Below are 17,759 nucleotides of genomic sequence, written 5' to 3'. Positions count from 1 at the left end.
AAATAAATAAATGAATGAACAAAAACATTAACACACATAGTTTGTAAATTATGAGGGTGCCAAAAGGATGCATAAGTTCATACACAATCGGCATCATTTTTTTGTGAGTTTCACTTTTATTTTTTCATGAAAAATTCAGAGTGGAAAAATGTCGTGAGAAGCTGGGTATGGTGGCACACACTTTTAATCCCAGCACTGGGGAGGCAGGGGCAGGTGGATCTCTGAGTTCCAGGTTAGCCTGGTCTATAGAGCTAGATCCAGGACAGCTAGGACTACACAGAGAAGCCCTGTTTTAAAAAACCAGATCAAACCAAACCAACCAACCAACCAGACAAATAAAAACCCAAAACTCCCCCAAGGACACATTTTTGAAGGAAGCAAAATTTGTTTTTGTTTTTAAATTTGGAATTTTTCACTTTTAGGGCTCTTAAGGGAATGCACACTTGTATGGAGCATCATATGCCTTTTGTGTGTCCTTCCACATCCTTTTAATAGAATACAAAGTCCTTAATTCTCCAGTAAGATGTCATCTTCAGAAAACTATCCCCAATCTTGAACTAGTGGAAAAGTACGAAGCGACAGGAAGATCAAAATGGTACCCACTGCTCCATCAAAGGGTGACTTTGACATTTGCGGTCACACAATTGCTTCAAAGTAGTTTGGACTGTAAGTATATGACTTCCATCTTCTGATGTCAGATTCAGCATCTAGGAGACAGGGATAGTGTACCTGATGTCCCCTGTGGTCTCTTCTAGCTTTAAAATTCAGAAAGATAGTCGATTTTGGAGGTATATTCACAACCAACCCACCCCCTCTTGATTAATAGCCTCCAGCTATCAATCTCACCTGCTGGCTCCTTGAATTTTAATTTCTAGCCTTTCTGTTCCTGATCTTGAAAGGGAACAGGCAAGATTTTTCAATTCCTGGGCCGGAGCGCCCCCTAGGCACGTAGAGCTAAACTGTGACGTGCTTGGACGGACTCAGGATTCTGGGAAGTTGATGTCTATGGTCAGCAGCAGGTCCTTGAACTTCCCTGTTCCTACTGTGAGGCAAGCACCGCGGGACTTTCCTGACTTGGGCAGAGAGGGTGCAGGAGGGGGAAACGGGAGGAGGTGGCAAACTCTGTCCAAGTAGGCACTACAGAGGCTAGGCAGGGCTGCTTCTTTAAGGGATACATAGGGTTAGATTGCGGGGTGGGAGATAACGCTAGAGACTCCGCAGATACGGTCCAGCATGAAAAATTCAGCCCCGCAGCGAGTGTACCAGAACTGAAGAACCATCGTTTAAAAAAAAAAGTTACTGTTAGAGCCAGGTGGTGGTGGCGCAGGCCTTTAATCCCAGCACTCCAGAGGTAGAAGCAGTCAGATCTCTGAGTTCAAGGCTAGCCAGAACTACATGGCAAATTCAAGGACATCCAGGGCTACACAGAGATACCCTGTCTTGGAAAAACAACAAAATATCACTGTTAGAACAGGACACTCATTACAGCAGGTCTATTCCTTGGAATATATATATATATATATATATATATATTTTTTTTTTTTTTCCTTTCCGAGACAGGGTTTTTCTGTGTAACAGCCCTGGCTATCCTGGAAGAAGCTCTTGTAGACCAGGCTGGCCTTGGACTCACAGAGATATGCTTGTCTCTGTTTCCTGAGTGCTAGGATTACAAGCGTGCACCACCACTGCCCGGCATGTTTATAACATTTTTGCTTTATTTTAATTTCTTTTACTGTTTTTTTTACACTTATCTCCTATATTCATAGCTCACAAACCAAAGCTTTGTGTCATATGGTATGTTACTATGAGACATTTTGTCTCTCTATGTTTTCTGTGAGGGTGTGTACAGTGTATTTGGTGGTGATGTAGTGTATATGACATGTGTGAAATATTTATCTGTGTGTCTCTGTGGTATATGTATGTGATGCAAACAGCATATATGTGTCATATGTGTAATATTATGTTTCTCTATGGTGTGGTCTATGACTGTACATTTGTGTGTTCATGTTTCTGTGTGGTGTGAGTGTTACTGTGTGTGTGGTATGTATATCTGTGGTGAATATATTTCTGTTTTGCCAGCGTTTACATGGTCTCTGTGTGTGCAAGTGTGTGTGTGTGTGTGTGTGTGTGTGTGTGTACTGTGTGCATGTTTACCAACTCTAGTGTCTCCAGTCCAAATTCAGGCCTCAGTAACATTCTAGAAAGTGAGATTTCCCAGGAGATTCTGAGATTGCGCCCAGCATCTAAGACAGAGTGGGCAAAGCACTTTCCCTGCTAGATGTCTGAGAACCTGCACAGTACTGTGTGCTGCGTGGGGGGTGGTGGTGACTTGCTTCTGCCGAGCCCAGCGTCTGCGGTTATCAGCTGTCAGCACACTCAAGAGCCATTATCGCAGGCCACAGCGCGCTCAACTTAACAGGGTATGCTTTTTTTTTTCTCTAGGATGTGTTTGTATTGTCTACTGAAGAAAGATGTGTTTCTTGGGTGGATCAGTCAGTCCTTTTCCTTGTTAGGGCAGTCTGCATCAATGCTGTCAGCCTTTTTGTAGGAGTAGGAAGGGCTGGCACAGATCCAAATCAGCAAAGTGCCCTTTCCCCTAGATTCTAGCCACAGCTCTGACTTGTTGTGTACACATGGCTCTGCCTCACCCTGCACAGTGAGCATGCCTTCCCCTGGGCTGTCAGCTTCCTACCTCCTGACGCAGAAGGCGAGGCAGTCAGTGGTGAGGCCAAAGCGTTCTAGGTTTAGCTCTCTGTCTAATCCCATAAGTGAGCTCCTCCAGTAACCACCGGGAGATGTGGCCATACCCTAGGTTAGTTGCGGGAAGAGGAGGTGACTGACGGTTGAGAGCTTGACTCAGAATAAGATAGAACTGTGCTCATCCAGTCTCACTCCTTACTCTGTGACTGGGATACCTAGGACCTTTCTTTGGGCTTTGCTTCCTCGCTTGCACCTGCCTCACTGAGTGCTAGGCAGCAAACTTGGCACAGAGTTCATAGCTGAATCCTTAGGGCACAACCTTTAATTCAGTGTGTGGATTGTCTTACTGGACCCACGCTCCTTCTGAGGGAGAAGAGACTGGGAGCAGTGTGCCTCCCAGAGTCCTCTGTAGTCAAGGTGCTAGAAATAAAACATCTTCTCTACTCAAAGAAAGATGTGCAAGCCTGGGGTTGGGGTGTGTGCAGTCATGTGTGTTTGGGGGTGTGTATCCATGTGCAGAGGGCAAAGCCAGAGGAGGATGTCACATGTCCCCTGTTCTATCACTTTCCAACTTTATTCCCTGGAGACAGTCTCTCATTGAACCTAGAGCTAGGCAGCAGCCTGCAAGCCCTGGGGTCCTCTTGTCTCCTCCACCCTGTCCCAGCTCTGTGACCAGGTTCTCCTGTAACCACAGCTGACTTGTTACACGGAGCCTCCTGCTTGCAAAACACGTGTTCTCACCTGCTGAGCTATCTCTCCAGTTCCACAGTTTACACACCTCAGTTCAACCCCCCCCCCTCCAGCGGCCAAGATCTGTTCATCTCTGACCCTGCACACTCCAGCTTCCAGTGCCAGTAAAACTGGGGTTCCCTTTGCTTGGGGCTGTCTTTCAATATCTTACGAACAAACAAACAAAACCCACCTCTTTTCAGGAATTGAAATACTGAATTCTTTACACATTTGAAAAGTACATGTGTACACTTCCAGTATGCTTCTGAAGTATCCTCAGGTACAGATGCATCTCCAAATGGAAGGTACAGCTTACCCACTAGCAACAGTTGCCCTTGTTAGGGACTTGAGCCCCTTGGGTTACAGAAAATAAATGCATTTTGAATTTGTGTGCTTAATAATTTATGGAAAATGTTTAAAAACAAGCAAGCAAGCAAGCAAGCAAGCAAACAAACAAACTTCCCAGTTGCTCTTCCAAGGGACCCAAGTTTGATTCCCAGCACTCACATGGTGCCTTACAATTGTCTGTAACTTCAATTCCAGGGCATCAGACACCCTCTTCTGGTTTCAGGAGCACTAGGTATGCATGTGATACACAGACATAAATGCAGGTACAATACCCATACACACCAGATAAAATAAAAACATTTAAAAAATCTCCCAACCTCTCATTGCATGTGCAAGACATTTAGGAGAGGTGTTCTTTCTCAAGGGAGTTGGTTGCAAACTGTGCGTGGTGGCCATGTGCCTTGTCCTTCCATGACTTAGGTTCTGGAAACTTGACGAGGGGTGATGAGAGAATGAAGAAATGACGAGCACAGAGACATAGGAAAGCTAAGATTGGATGGACTGGGCTCTCTGATGAAGAAGCCACAGCACCCTGGAAGTTCAGTTTGTTTATTATATACATGGTTGGGGAGGCAGAGTTATTGCACAGCTGGGCTAGGAGATGGATTTAGCTCATCTCAGTAGGGACAGTCTCTGTAGGGGAGCAGTCTTCAGGCCATAAAGAGCTTGGGGGAGAAAGCTTTGGTGGACATGTTCTGTACAGACTGTCACAATTTCAGGCCAGCAGGGAAGACTTGGCCATTTCTGAGCCCAGCAGGGACTTTGCCACCCCTATGGGGCTGAGGTATTGTGGTCTTCGACAAGATGGTGCCCATATCAAACAACACCCATTCACTCAGGACTTCACTGCCTCCCTGAATCCATGTCTATAATCTTAATACTCGGCCATGGAGTCAGAGTTAAAAGTTCAAAGCCAAGGGTCAAGAGTGGTGTGAATGCAGTGCTCATGAATGAAGTTCTCAAAATGAATAAATAAACTATTTTTGAAAAAGTTTAAGGTCATCCTTGGTCAGTTATTGTATAAACTGACGCCATGACTGCTTCATGAGTTTGTTAAGGGGGAAATTTTCAGTGTAGATATGAGAAAGAACAGTCAGAGGCATCAGGAAGAGTCTAGAGCAGGGAAAGAAAGTAGGAGACTGAACATGGCCAGCTGACTGGACCCAGTCATGAGAGAAACAGGAAGGTAGGAGCAGAGACTGGGCTGGGGATGGGATTGGAGGGAGGAAGAGAATATGGGAGAGCAGAGAGGAGAGGGAGACAGAGAGCAGAAGACAGAGTGAGCATATCAAATAGCAGGGTTATAGGAGGAGTAGCTGGGGGAAGGGAATCAAATGAGCTGGGGAAGTTTAGGGTAGGGGAGGAGGTGAGAAGAGCTAGAATGCTAGCCTGGTCTTTGAAATCTGTACCTGGTGCTTGATGGCAGAAGATACAAAATAATCCAGAATTACGTATAATAAAGGGTTATTGATTTAGTGGAGACTTACATATCACTGTCCTAGATCACGATCCTCTGCACGAATGGGGAACAGGAACAGAGTCTAGTAGCCCAAAGCAAGAGAATGAACACAGGCTTTACAGGAGCATTTGTAGTATAAGAGACCACACCCAGGTGGGCTGGTATCTTAAAGGCTATTGGCTGAAGGAGCAGAAGGAGCTCCCACAGCAGGTACTTGTGAGACTGAGGGAGACTAGAGGCCAGCATATGTTTTGATATCTAATAGGCACTACAGATAGCCATTTGCCCCTTCTGCCTTTTGGAATTTCCTTTGGACCTGACAGCTCTGAGCTAGCATGAGACAAATATAAGAAATCTGTCTATACACAAACACACACACACACACACAATTAATTAATTAATTAAACTTTATTTTAATCATAGGAGTAGGTTGTAGCCAGAGTTCCTGATCTGGGCAACCATGATTGGTAATGGGCACATCTCCCAGATTCTCAATGCATGCGACATCTCCCAGTTTTCCTTCTTAGAGCTACTGGAATAAAGTTCACAGGCATTTCTCTCTTCTTATCCTCTACCTACCTCGAACATGAGTGAGGAGCCAGTGTTGTTTTCCTAGGCTGCATGAGGAGCCTAGGGCCACCTGTAGTATCAGTAGGGGTGGGAGAAGCAGGGTCCCCTGAGGATGTGGGGTCTCACTCTAATCCCCTCTCTTGGCTTCACTACCACCTCCTAATTTTCAGGTTTTGGGTCATTCGACATTTTATAACTTGAAAAAGCAGAAGCTTGATTTTTCTTTCCTTCCTTCCTTCCTTCCTCCCTCCCTCCCTCCCTCCCTCCCTCCCTTCTTTATTTCTTTTTTTTCCCCTCAAGACAAGGTTTCTCTATGTAATAGCCTTTGCTGTCCTACAACTTCCTTTGTAGACCGGGTTAGCCTGGAACTCACAGAGATATGCCTACCTCTGCCTTCTGAGTGCTGGCATTAAATTAAAGATATGCACTATCACACCCAGCTAAATTTTTCTTTCTTTCTTTTTTCATTTTTGAAAGAGTGTTCTCAACTCTCTCAAGGTTGACTTTAAGCTCTGTGTAGCCAAGGACCCTCCTGTTAAATTGAACTCAAGAGCACAATGGAGTCAAGAGAATTTTTGGATAAATCGCTTGTATACAAAGCTGATTAAGTAAGCATGTTGGGGAGCTCATAGTTCCTCAATATGTACATGCTCTATTTAGATGGAGGTGACCCCCAGTTCCAAGTACCCTGCTATGCCAAGCAGTGTGGCTGAGACAGCAAGGACCCAGTCACACACTAGGTAGATTCAGTTTCTGCTCTTTTGGATCTAAAGCTCTGACTGGTCATTGTCTGTGTCCCTAGATTCTTCTTCATTGGGACATGACTTCCTGGGGGAGTTGAACTGGATTGTCCACTGTTCTCCCAGTTTCCCACCTTTATCTCCCTGCCTCCAGCTTGGAAAAAAATTAAACTTTTTTCATTTCAAGATAATTGCAGTCCTGTACAGCTACAAGTGATAGAGAACTGAACTCAGGTCCTCTGGATGAGCAAGAAGCACTCTTAACTACCGAGGTGTCTCTCCACTCATGTTGTCTTTTAATAGACTCTTACCCCCAGTTCATGAACTATGAAATTACTATTCTATTCTCTGTTTCTAAAAATTTATCATGTCAAGAAAAATGACACCAATAGAATCATCTATTATGTGACCTTTGGATTGGCTTTTGTACCCTGAATAATTCTCTTATCCTTTGGGGATTTGTGGAAATGGTTTGACTTCTCACTGGCTAGTGTTCCGTGGTGTGGCCAAAGCACAGCATGTGGGATCATTCTTTCCTTACAAGATGCCTGGGTTGTATCTAGTTTTACTGTGCTTTTTAGTGCTGGAGATCAAATCCACGACCTTACACACACCAGACAAGTTCCCTATCAGTTATCAGCCCTCTTCAATATTTGTGTTTAAGTCAAGGGTGTGTTAAATTGTACCAGCTGGCTTTGATCTCTTCGTGTAGTTCAGGCAAGCCTTAGATTTATGATCCTTCTGCCTTAGCCTCCCAAGTAGCTAGACTGTAGTAGACCTGTGTTATAATTGTAGGCTTTATTTCCGGTTTTTGATTGTTAAAAACAAATCGGTTATTTTATAGGTTTCTGAGATGAATGCCCAAGCATGAAATTGCTGGGTTTTATGTGGTTTTCTGTATCACTGAGCATGCCCATCAGTGATTTTGAGTGACTGGCTTCTGCACAGCCTCACCAGCAGGTAAATGTTTGACTGGCTGTTCCACCAGTAACTAAAAGAGTGGGCATCTAAGGGGGATTTTATCTCTTGTTCCCAGCAATCTCTTTAGTCATGTGCAGATTAACTTCCATTCAACCCTGGCCAGGTTCAAACCTGCCTGAGACCTCAGCCATGGTCAGTCAAAGCCCTAGGCCCAAGTCACAAGTTCTCTATATATAGTGAGATATTTTAGGGTTTTTATCCCGTGGTCACTTCTAAAGAATAACCATCCCCTTATTCCCTCCTGAAAGGTACCCCAGAGGCCAGTTTGTACCATAGGACTCTGACCTGCCTATGTGACATGGAGGGGGCTTTCTGTAAGCCTTTTAGAGACAGCCCAGTCCTTTCTCTTTGTGTGTGATCACTATTTAAAAATCCCCATCTGATAGCTCTCTTCTGTAGCTACAACCTCTACAGCACACATTCCTTTTAAGTTGCTTATCTCAGGTACTCTTGTTGTATCAATGCAAAACTAGCAAGATACTTTCCAACAACAGTTTTTCATTTGTTGGAGATCTTTGAGTAATTATTTTAATTTTTTTGAGACAGGGTTTTGCTGTAGTTTTATTTTTTTTCTTAGAAAATTTAAAAAATGATTTAATGAACCTGTTCTTACAGTCAGTGAATGCTAATTTTAGGGCCATAACTGGTGTCCTGAGAAGAAACTAATCAGAAAATGTCATATGTATCTCTGGCAGGTAGGATGTGAATTGAGAATGGGATCAGTTATCATTGGAAACATTAGAGCACGTGCTGGAGACAGCAGTAGAGGATCTCCAAGCTTTTAAAAGGGAATTTTAAATGAGTAATTGTTGGGGTCCAGCCCAGACATAACTGTTTCTCGAACCAGAGTGGAGGCATGGGAATAATTGAGGCACAGTTCACTCAGCAATATCAGGAGGGAGTCTCAGGGTTCATTCAAATCCTGAAGATCACACCTTTAATCCCATCTCAGCTCTGAGTTGGAGGCCAGCCTGGTCTACAGAATGAGTTCCAGGACAGCCAAAGCTACAGAGAAACCCTACCTCATAAAAAAAAAAAATTACTTCAAAATAAAGAATATATGCTGCAGATATAGCGCCAATACTTTCTTTCTTATTTTGGGTTGCCATGTATCTGCAAACAGCCAAACACGGAGACCCTTGGTGGGCTCTGTCCTTGTCTGTTGTTTTCTGATATTGTTTCCAATACCCCTTCAAGAACATGCCTTTAGAACGCATGCGCGCCTGTGTATGTACTAAGAACCAAACACACCTCCTTCATCTTGTACCAGAACAAATGATTCTTGGCTGGGAGAAATGAAGAGATCTGTGTCAAACCTTGCCTTGCTAGCTTCAGCCTCTTGAACCAACCTGAGGCCATTTTTTTTTTGTTTTTTTGTTTTTTCGAGACAGGGTTTCTCCGTAGCTTTTGGTTCCTGTCCTGGAACTATCTCTTGTAGACCAGGCTGGCCTCGAACTCACAGAGATCCGCCTGCCTCTGCCTCCTGAGTGCTGGGATTAAAGGCGTGCGCCACCACCGCCCGGCCTCTGAGGCCATTTTTAAGCAAGCACAACGGCATGTGTTTTCAGACAACACTTTTAGGGGCCAAAGAGGACAGAATCTTAGGTTTACCTCTTCTCTATCCCAACCTTTAAGCTCCTTGAATCTCAGGTGCTTAGTGAGTCAGGGAGTCACCCCGGGCTTTGCTGTCTTCCCCGTGAGAATATGATGGCTCCTTGGCCAAAACATTTTCTCAGATCAAGCTACACTACATTATTGATTTTGGAAGTCCATCAAAATGCGCATAAGTATCAGATGGTACTTGTTTGTACGATCCCTAGTTGGTGGCTAGCATTTTCTAGTATTTTGTACTGTCAAACTTGTTATCATTTATAAATACAGGTAGGTGACCCGAGGCCGGTCCCACCAGGGGCAGCAGTGGGTCACCAGAGACATCGCCTGTCCCCTTGGCAGGTGAGAGACCCCGTGGGTGAGATACAGATAGATGCATAGGCCACGCAGAGAGAGTTTGTGTATAGAGTTTATTTAGTGGGTTATGAAGGAGAAGGGGAAAGGAAGAAGGCAGAAGGGGAGAAGAAAGAAGAGGGGCAGAAGCTGCCTCTCCAGAAGAAAGGCCAAAAGAGAGACTGAACGGGCTGGTGAGGAGGCAGGAGATCTGCTCGCCTCAGTTGAAGCAGGAGGGTGAGGGGGTAGGGGGTATGGGGTGGTGGTGGTGGTTGGGAGTGGGAGGGGCTTGTCTCTTAAAGGGACAGGGTACCCAGGTGACAGACCAGGCCAGCAGATTATAACAATACTAACTGTCCTTGCCCTAAACCGTCAGTTTAGCCTTCCTTTGGCTCCTCCTTCACTGAAACAAAGAAAACAATAATTTTGGTTGTCTTTATGACTTCTAAAGTCTTGGCTTTTCCTGACATTATTATGCTATTAAATCTTTTGTGTTCAGTTTTTGATTTTGAGTTGATTCCTTGGGCTCGTGAGATGACCCAGTGGGTAAAGACAGTTGCTGTCAAGCCAGAAGACCTTAGTTCAATTCCTAGGACTCACACTGTAGAGAAAAGGAGAGTTGACTCATGCAAATTGTACTGTGACTGTTCTCTCTCTCTCTCTCTCTCTCTCTCCCTCTCTCTCTCTCTCAAAATAAGTAAACAGAGAAAGAAGAAGCCACTAACCGATGGGTTTTGGAGTCAGATAAATTGGCTTAGGCATTTGGCTTCTTTATCACGTGCTTTTACCTTGAATTAGTTCTCCTGCTCACCCTTCAGTTTTTCTTCACCGTTTAGAAGGGGGGTGAATCCTTAGGACTGTCGGAGAGCTGAAGTAATTCCCAGCACGCTGTGAGCACCGCCATTTTTATAATTATTTCTTACTGTGCTCAAGCGTGTTATGGGCTCAGCAAATAGAAGCTGCCTTTGTTTGATGATTCTTGCACACATGAGTGAAATGATTACTTATTTTCTGTCTTTATTATATGACTCTTGACTGCTGCTCTGTCCAATGAGGGCCTCATTTCCTAAAGTTACTTCTGCTTCTTTCAGGGAGGCGTTTACCAGACTATGCTTGGAGACTTGGGCTTCCTGGTGTTCAGATGGAATCCCTTCGCCACAGCTGTTATGTTATTGGAGATTTTTCATGTAAAAGCCTGAGCTCTGGCAACCCTACTGAGCTGTTCTCAGATACCCGTCCTCAACACACCAATACAAAAGACAAACAATAGTGAAAAATAGAGAAAGGGGGTGTACTCAATGTGGCTGTATTGGAAAGAGGGTCAGATAAAGGGATTCAGGGACCCCCAGCCATCTTTGGAGTACTGATATGAAGCAGGGTGCAGGAAATATGCAAGATGGAGCAGTCTGGGTCAAGGTGAGGTCCTACCCATTGACCCATCTTTGTCTAGACTAAATCTTTCCTGCAAGTTGGTTGCAGAAGTTGTCAGAATTGTGTAAATCCTCTTCCTGGGAGACAAGTTCCTCATCTGGCTGGCATCGGGGCTTCAGCCTTCCCTTTCCTTTAGCATGGGACTCCTGGGGAAATGCCAGTATTAGTGTTTCAATACTGGTAGCTAAAGGAAGGGGACCCTGTCTCTAGTGTCTCCCGTCAGGCCAGAGCTGGTAGTAGCATTTCATAATGATCTATATTTGTAAAACGTCTCCCACATCCACAAGTGCTTCCCAGAGTCTAACGATTCCGCCCATTAATCCCCTCTAAGATTTCCTGGCATCTGTGTTATTGACATCTCTAGAGCTGGAGAGAACACTCTCTTATATTAACATGTTTCCATTGCAATTTTAGTTAGTCGGGATGACTTTGGGAAATGGAGGCTCTGCCACGCAGCACACATCCAAACTCTGTCAGAAATCACTTTTTATAATTATTTTATTTTTATTTTTAAAAATACTTTATTTTTAAATGGGGTGGTAGAGGTACATACCTTCAATTCCAACACTCAGTACTCGGGAAGCAGAGGCAGGCGGATCTCTGAGGTAGAAGCCAGCCTGATCTACAGAGTGAGTTCCAGGACCGCGGGGACTACAGAGTGAGTTCTAGGACAGCCTGGTCTACAGAGTTAGTTCCAGGACAGCCAGGACTACACAAGGAAACCTTGTCTCTAAAAAAACAAAGCAAAACAAAAAAAGAGGAAGACATTAATTTGATTTATGGCTACGGAAGGAAGGAGCTGTGAATGTTAGCACTGCCCATGGAAGCCAGAGCTCTCCCTGGGTCCTCGGGAGCTACAGTTACAGGCTGGCCACATCCACACGTGGTGTGAGTACCAGGGACTGAAATCAGGTCCTCTGCAAGGACGCTGAAACACTTAACTGTTTCTTAAGTTAAATTTATTTATTTATTGTTCATGTATGTGCACACAGAATGTGGGGGTCAGAGGTCAATGTCAGGTATTTTTTTGTTGTTGTTTTGTGGGTTTTTCTTTTCTTTTCTTTTTTCTTTTCTTTTTTTTTTTCTTTTTTTTTTTTTGGAGACAGGGTTTCTCTGTGTTGCTTTGGAACCTGTCCTGGAACTCACTCTGTAGACCAGGCTGGCCTCAAACTCACAGAGATTTGCCTGCCTCTGCCTCCCAAGTGCTGGGATTAAAGGCGTGCACCACCCCCGCCTGGTTGTCAGGTATCATCCAGCCACTCGCTCCATTCTTATGTTTTTGAGACAGTGTCCATTCAGCGGGCCAGTGAGCCTCAGGGATCTGTCTGTCTCTGCTCCCCAAGGGCTGAGGTTGCAGGCGAGGGCCTCCATTCTCGACTAGCTATTTAAGTGTAGTTTTAAACTTACTCTTTGATAATTTCATACATGTATATGTAATGTATTGTTATCATATGCACCCTTTCTTTATCCCCAACTTTGCTTGGTTCCCTCTGTCAACTTTATGTACTCCCACTGTTTTTAAAATAACTTTCTAGGTGGTGCTGTCTGTGCTCGAGGGTGTGAGGACACCTAATCGAGCATGGTCAACTTACAAGGGAACACACCCCTAAAGAAAACTGACTGTCCCTCCCCAGCAGCCACGACTGTCAATAGCTCCTCAACTAGGTGTGGAGGCTTGTGTGTGCCTCCTCTATGTATGAAGGAATGTTGACTAGTTTGATCTTGCTCAGCCAACCATGGCGCAGTGAGTTCATGGTGCATGGCTCTGGCATGTCCAGAAGGCACCTCTTAACATCACTTCTCCCTGATCTGTCTCCCACAATCCTTCTGTCCCTTCCTTCACAATGTTCCCCAAGACTTGATGGAAGGAAGTGTGACATGCGTGCTCCATTTGTGGCTGAACACTACACCAACACTTATTCTCTGCACCATGACCAGTCGGAAGTCTCTAAATAAACGACACAGAGTAACCTCTCTACTGAGGACTGAGAGAGACACCAATGTATGGGTAGAGAGATGCAAATTTAGAAGGTAGCTTGATATTATGTCCGTTTGGCGAAATAATTGCAGTAAAGGTCCTTTCCTGTGGCTTATGGGCTCCCTGGCATGGGTTTTTGGCCAGATTTGCAGTATCAAGCATCCATTTCCTTCCGCGAAACAGGCTGTGATCAGAAAGTGATTGGCTACTGCTGAAACATTCATGCCTTTATTAAACCTCTGAGTACCAGCTAACTTGTAGGGTTTCTAACTGGCTAAGACTGTTAATAACTTTCTCTCCAAGCATCTGGAATATCATCTTTTGGTATTTTGAGAGCTATGCAGTGTAGAGAACCTTCAAAGCCAGTGGCAGCTTTTTTTATACGTGATGGGATCTGAGCCCAGGTCCGAATGCTTGCGTGGCGGGCGCTTTCCCAGTTAGGCCATCTTTCCAGTAATCACTGAACTGCTTTATTTTTCTTTGTATTGTAAATATTATAACTATATATATATATATATATATATATATATATATTTTTGTTTTTTGTTTTGTTTTGCCGAGACAGGGTTTCTCTGTGTAACAGTCCTGGCTGCTCTGGAACTTGCATTGTAAACCAGGCTGGCCTCGAACTCACTGAGATCCATTTGCCTCTGCCTCCCAAGTGCTGGGATTAAAGGTGTGCAACACCACTACCTGACTTTAAATATTATAAATATGTTCTTATTAATTTTACTATTAGGGCAAATGGCTAGGTGAATAACAAAGTAAGAATCCTACCAGTTTTCCTTTTCTTTTTGACAATTGAACGCATGTACGCAACATATTGCTGTCATATGCTTTCCCCGTTACCTTCTCATATCCTGTTCCTGTGCCTGATGACCTCTTCTTCTTTACAGCTAGTCGCTCTCCTAATTCCACATCGCGCGCACGCACATGTGTGTGTGTGTGTGTGTGTGTGTGTGTATGTGTGTGTGTGAGAGAGAGAGAGAGAAAGAGAGAGAGAGAGAGAGAGAGAGAGAGAGAGCCAAAATTTGTGCAAGTAGCCATGGTTGGTTGTGTCTGTTCATGACTGCAACAGTTGAGTACCATCCGGAAGACAGCATGCTGTAGACCCCCTCCCATCCTCCGTCATCCATCATCTTCCTGCCCCTCTTGTGTGATGGGTCCTATGCCTGAAAGGGGGTGGTATAGATGTCCTACTTGGACATCCCATCTGTACCATTCCTGCATCCTGCTCCTCTATACTATTCCAGAATTGTGCAGAACTGTGGTTCCTTTGTTTAGGTGCTTGGCAGAACTAACAAAATCGGGGAAACACTAACAGTGTGCTACTAGGTCACCTTTTTTACATTTCTTTGCATAGCAGCCTTTGTTTTGTGTCATCAACCAGCTCCCAAATCATGACACGGAGACTTATTATCAGTTGTTAACGCTCGGCCTTATCTTATGCTTGTCCCACTAGCTCTTATAACTTAATTTAAACTGTTTCTCTTCATCTACATTTTGCCTCAGGGCTTTTTACCTTTCAGACTGTATGTCCTTCTCTGCGTCTTGCTGGCTGGCAGCTGCCTGCCTGGCTCACTCCAGGTGTCTTCCTCTTCTCTCCCTCATTTTTGATTATCTTTTCTCTTCCCAAGTCTAGATTCCTCTTGCTACATATTCTCTCTGCCTGCCAGTTCTGCCTATCCCTCTACTGCCCAGCTATTGGTCATTTAGCTTTTTATTAGACCAGCCTCAGGTGCCTTAAAGTAGGCAAAGCAACAGAATCAAATGTAACACATCTTTACATGGTTAACATAATATTACACAACATAAACAAATGGAACAGATTTTTATATAGTTAAAGTAATATTCCCACATCTTTGACTTAACCTAAAACCCCAAGTAACTGCTCTCTTGACTTTTAATCTTTTATTCTGTTTTATTCCATTTTAGTAAAAGGCATACTTTATGTCTTTTTCTGTGTGTGTGTGTGTGTGTGTGTGTGTGTGTGTGTGTGCAGGTGACCTCAAAGGTCAAATGCTCCAATCCGTCTGGACCTGAGCTATAGGTGGCTATCACCCATCGGATGTGGGTGCTAGAAACTGAACTTTGATCCTCTGCCAGAGCAGCATGTGCTCCTAATTGCTGAACCAACTCTTTATCTCCCCATCTTGGCTTTAATTCTGAGTCAATGCTCAAATTCCATTTTCCTTGTTTTTTTAATAATATATTAAAGGGAATACAAACCTTCAGATAAAAGAATATTGATTTTAATTGTCATAGTGTGGGATAAGTGCGTAGTGGAGATGGGAAAGATGGATTTATATGTGACTGTTTAGGGGGAAGATAGTACATACAGGCGTTGTCACCATCTGGAATTCAGAGCATCCTCTGAGGTCTTGGAGCATAACCTATGGATAAAGGAGAATTCTTTATCAGTCTCGCAGTGAATAATGGATGGAATTGATAAGGCTAGTTCTCATGTCAATTTTGGATACAGTTTTTTTTTCTTTAAAGATGGATGAATGAAAAAATATTTTCTTGGGATGGTCATGTGATAACATACACAGACTTTTGGTAATTCACATAATTTGGTATTAAAAACTGGAGTATTTGGAGCTATTATGTCTGCTAGACTTTTTTCAGTTAGTAGACTTCAATTACTTTTCCTTTTTTAAATTTTTATTCTTCTTTCATGAATCATATCCTGACAGCAGCTTCCTCTCCCTCCGCTCCTCCTAGTCCTTCCCCATCTGCTCTCTCCCCTCATATTAACTCCTCCTCCATTTCAAAAAAAAAAGAGTAAGACATCCAGGGATATCCATTAAACATGACCTAACAAGATACAGTAAGACTGGACACAAACCCTCATACCATGGCTGGTTGTTACAACCCAGTAGGAGAAAAAGGGTCCCAAGTGCAATCTAAGAGTCAGAGAAACCCCCCAGTCCCATTGTTGGGAATCCCACAAGAACACCAAGCTACACAACCATTAGGTATAAGCAGAGGTCCTATTCAGACCCATACAGGACCTGTGTTAGTCACTTCGCTCTCTGTGAGCCCCATGAGCCCTGCTTAGTTGATTCTGTGGACTGTGTTCTTCTGGTGTCCTTGACCCCTCTTGCTCCTAAAATCCTTCCTCTTTCTCTTCTGTGGGGTTCCCCTGGCTCCATCTAGTGTTTGGCTGCAGATGTCTGCATCTGCTCCAATCCCCATTGGTTCCTGGATGATACCTCTTTGGTGACAATTGGACTACTAGAGCAGAGTAACATTAGGAGTCATTTTATTGACTTTTTATTTTGTTTTAAAGTTTTTTTGTCCAGTCATGCTTGGTTCTTTCCTGGGTCTCTAGGCTGTCCTGCTTCTGGTTCCTGGTCATTCAGGCAGTGTCAGTATGGGCTTCCTTTCCTGGTGTGGGCCACAAGTTGGAGCAGTCGTGGGTAGGCCACTCCCACAAGCTACAAGGTTTTAGAGCCAAAGCTGAGCCAGGAAGCCTCTCTTAAATGAGAGCGCTTGCTTCTAGCAAGCAGAGCAGACCTGAGAAATTGCTGCTACCAAGAAACCATGTGTAGTGCTGTTATTTTGTTCTAGAATTACTTCCCAAGCTGTCTCAGGCTTTATGTGGATGCAGTTGTCTTCACACAGTGGCACCATTTGTAACATAAGGGGCTGTTTATTGGGGTTTCTGTCCCACCTGGTCCCCCAGCCGTTTAGTTCCAGAGAAATTCACACAGAGGTCTATATTTTATAAACTGATTGGCCTATTAGCTCAAGCTTCTTATTAACTCTTATAACTTATATTATCCCATTATTCTAGTATATGTTAGCCACATGGCTCGGTATCTTTTTCATCGGGGCAGGTCACATCTTCCTTCTTCAGTGTCTGAGCTGTACCTCACCTTTTAATTGGATTATTTGGTTTGCCAATGTCTAGGTTTTTTTGAGTTCTTTATATATTTTGGAAATCAGCCCTCTGTCAGATGTAGGGTTGGTAAAAATCTTTTTCCCATTCTGTAGCTACCATTTTGTCCTTTTGACAATGTCCTTTGACTTACAGAAACGTCTCAGTTTCATGAGGTCCCATTTATTGATTGTTGATCTTAGTGTCAGTGCTGTTGAGGAAGTCATGTTCTGTTCAGGAAATCATCTCGTGTGCCAATAAGGTCAAGTCTATTCCACACTTTCTCTTCTATTAGATTCAGTGTATCTGGTTATATGTCGAGGTCTTTGATCTGCTTGGACTTGAGTTTTGTGTAGGTGATAGACTTGGATCAATTTGTAGTCTTCTACTCATCAGCATCCAGTTGGACCAGCACCATTTGTTGAAGCTTTGTGTATTTCTGGCTTCTTCATAAAAACTCAGGTGTTCATAGGTGTGTGGTTTCCATTGATCTACCTGCCAGTTTTTATTCCAATACCATGAAGTTCTTATTTCTATAGCTCTATTGTACAGCTTGAAATTAGGGATGGTGATACCTCTAGATGTTCTTTTATTGTATAGGATTGTTTTAGCTATCCTGGAGTTTTTGTTTTTCTATATGAACTTGAGTATTGTCCTTTCAAGGTCTATAAAGAATTTTATTGGAATTTTGATGGGGATTGCATTTCATATGTAGATTGCTTTTGGTAGGATTGCTATTTATACTGTTAATCCTACCAATCTATGAGCATAGGAGTTCTTTCCATCTCCTGTTATTTTCTTCTAACAGATTTCTTCATACAAGTCTTTCATTTGCTTAGTCAGAGTTACCCCAAGATATTTTAAATTTGTGGCTATTGTGAAGGGTGTTGCTTCCTGAATCTCTTTTTCAGCCTATTTGTGTCTTTTTATTGTGTCCATTGATATTGAGAGATATCAATGTATGTCAATGATCAATGATTGCTAATTCTTGTTATT

General features: G+C 43.5%; 1 long non-coding RNA gene across 1 annotated transcript; it reads right to left on the bottom strand.

The window, feature by feature from the left end:
• Positions 1-602: 602 nt before the first annotated feature.
• On the bottom strand, positions 603-5,292 carry LOC121454964. The gene is made up of 3 exons (XR_005975395.1): positions 5,265-5,292; positions 3,623-3,783; positions 603-707 (listed from the first exon to the last, which is right to left on the bottom strand). It is a non-coding gene; the product is annotated as an uncharacterized LOC121454964 (long non-coding RNA).
• Positions 5,293-17,759: the final 12,467 nt, after the last annotated feature.

This window comes from Microtus oregoni, unplaced genomic scaffold, assembly GCF_018167655.1.
Source record: "Microtus oregoni isolate MIOR12 unplaced genomic scaffold, Mior012 000013F_ref0000133, whole genome shotgun sequence".
Taxonomy (NCBI): Eukaryota; Metazoa; Chordata; class Mammalia; order Rodentia; family Cricetidae; genus Microtus; species Microtus oregoni.
This window is presented reverse-complemented; position numbering and strand designations above follow the sequence as displayed.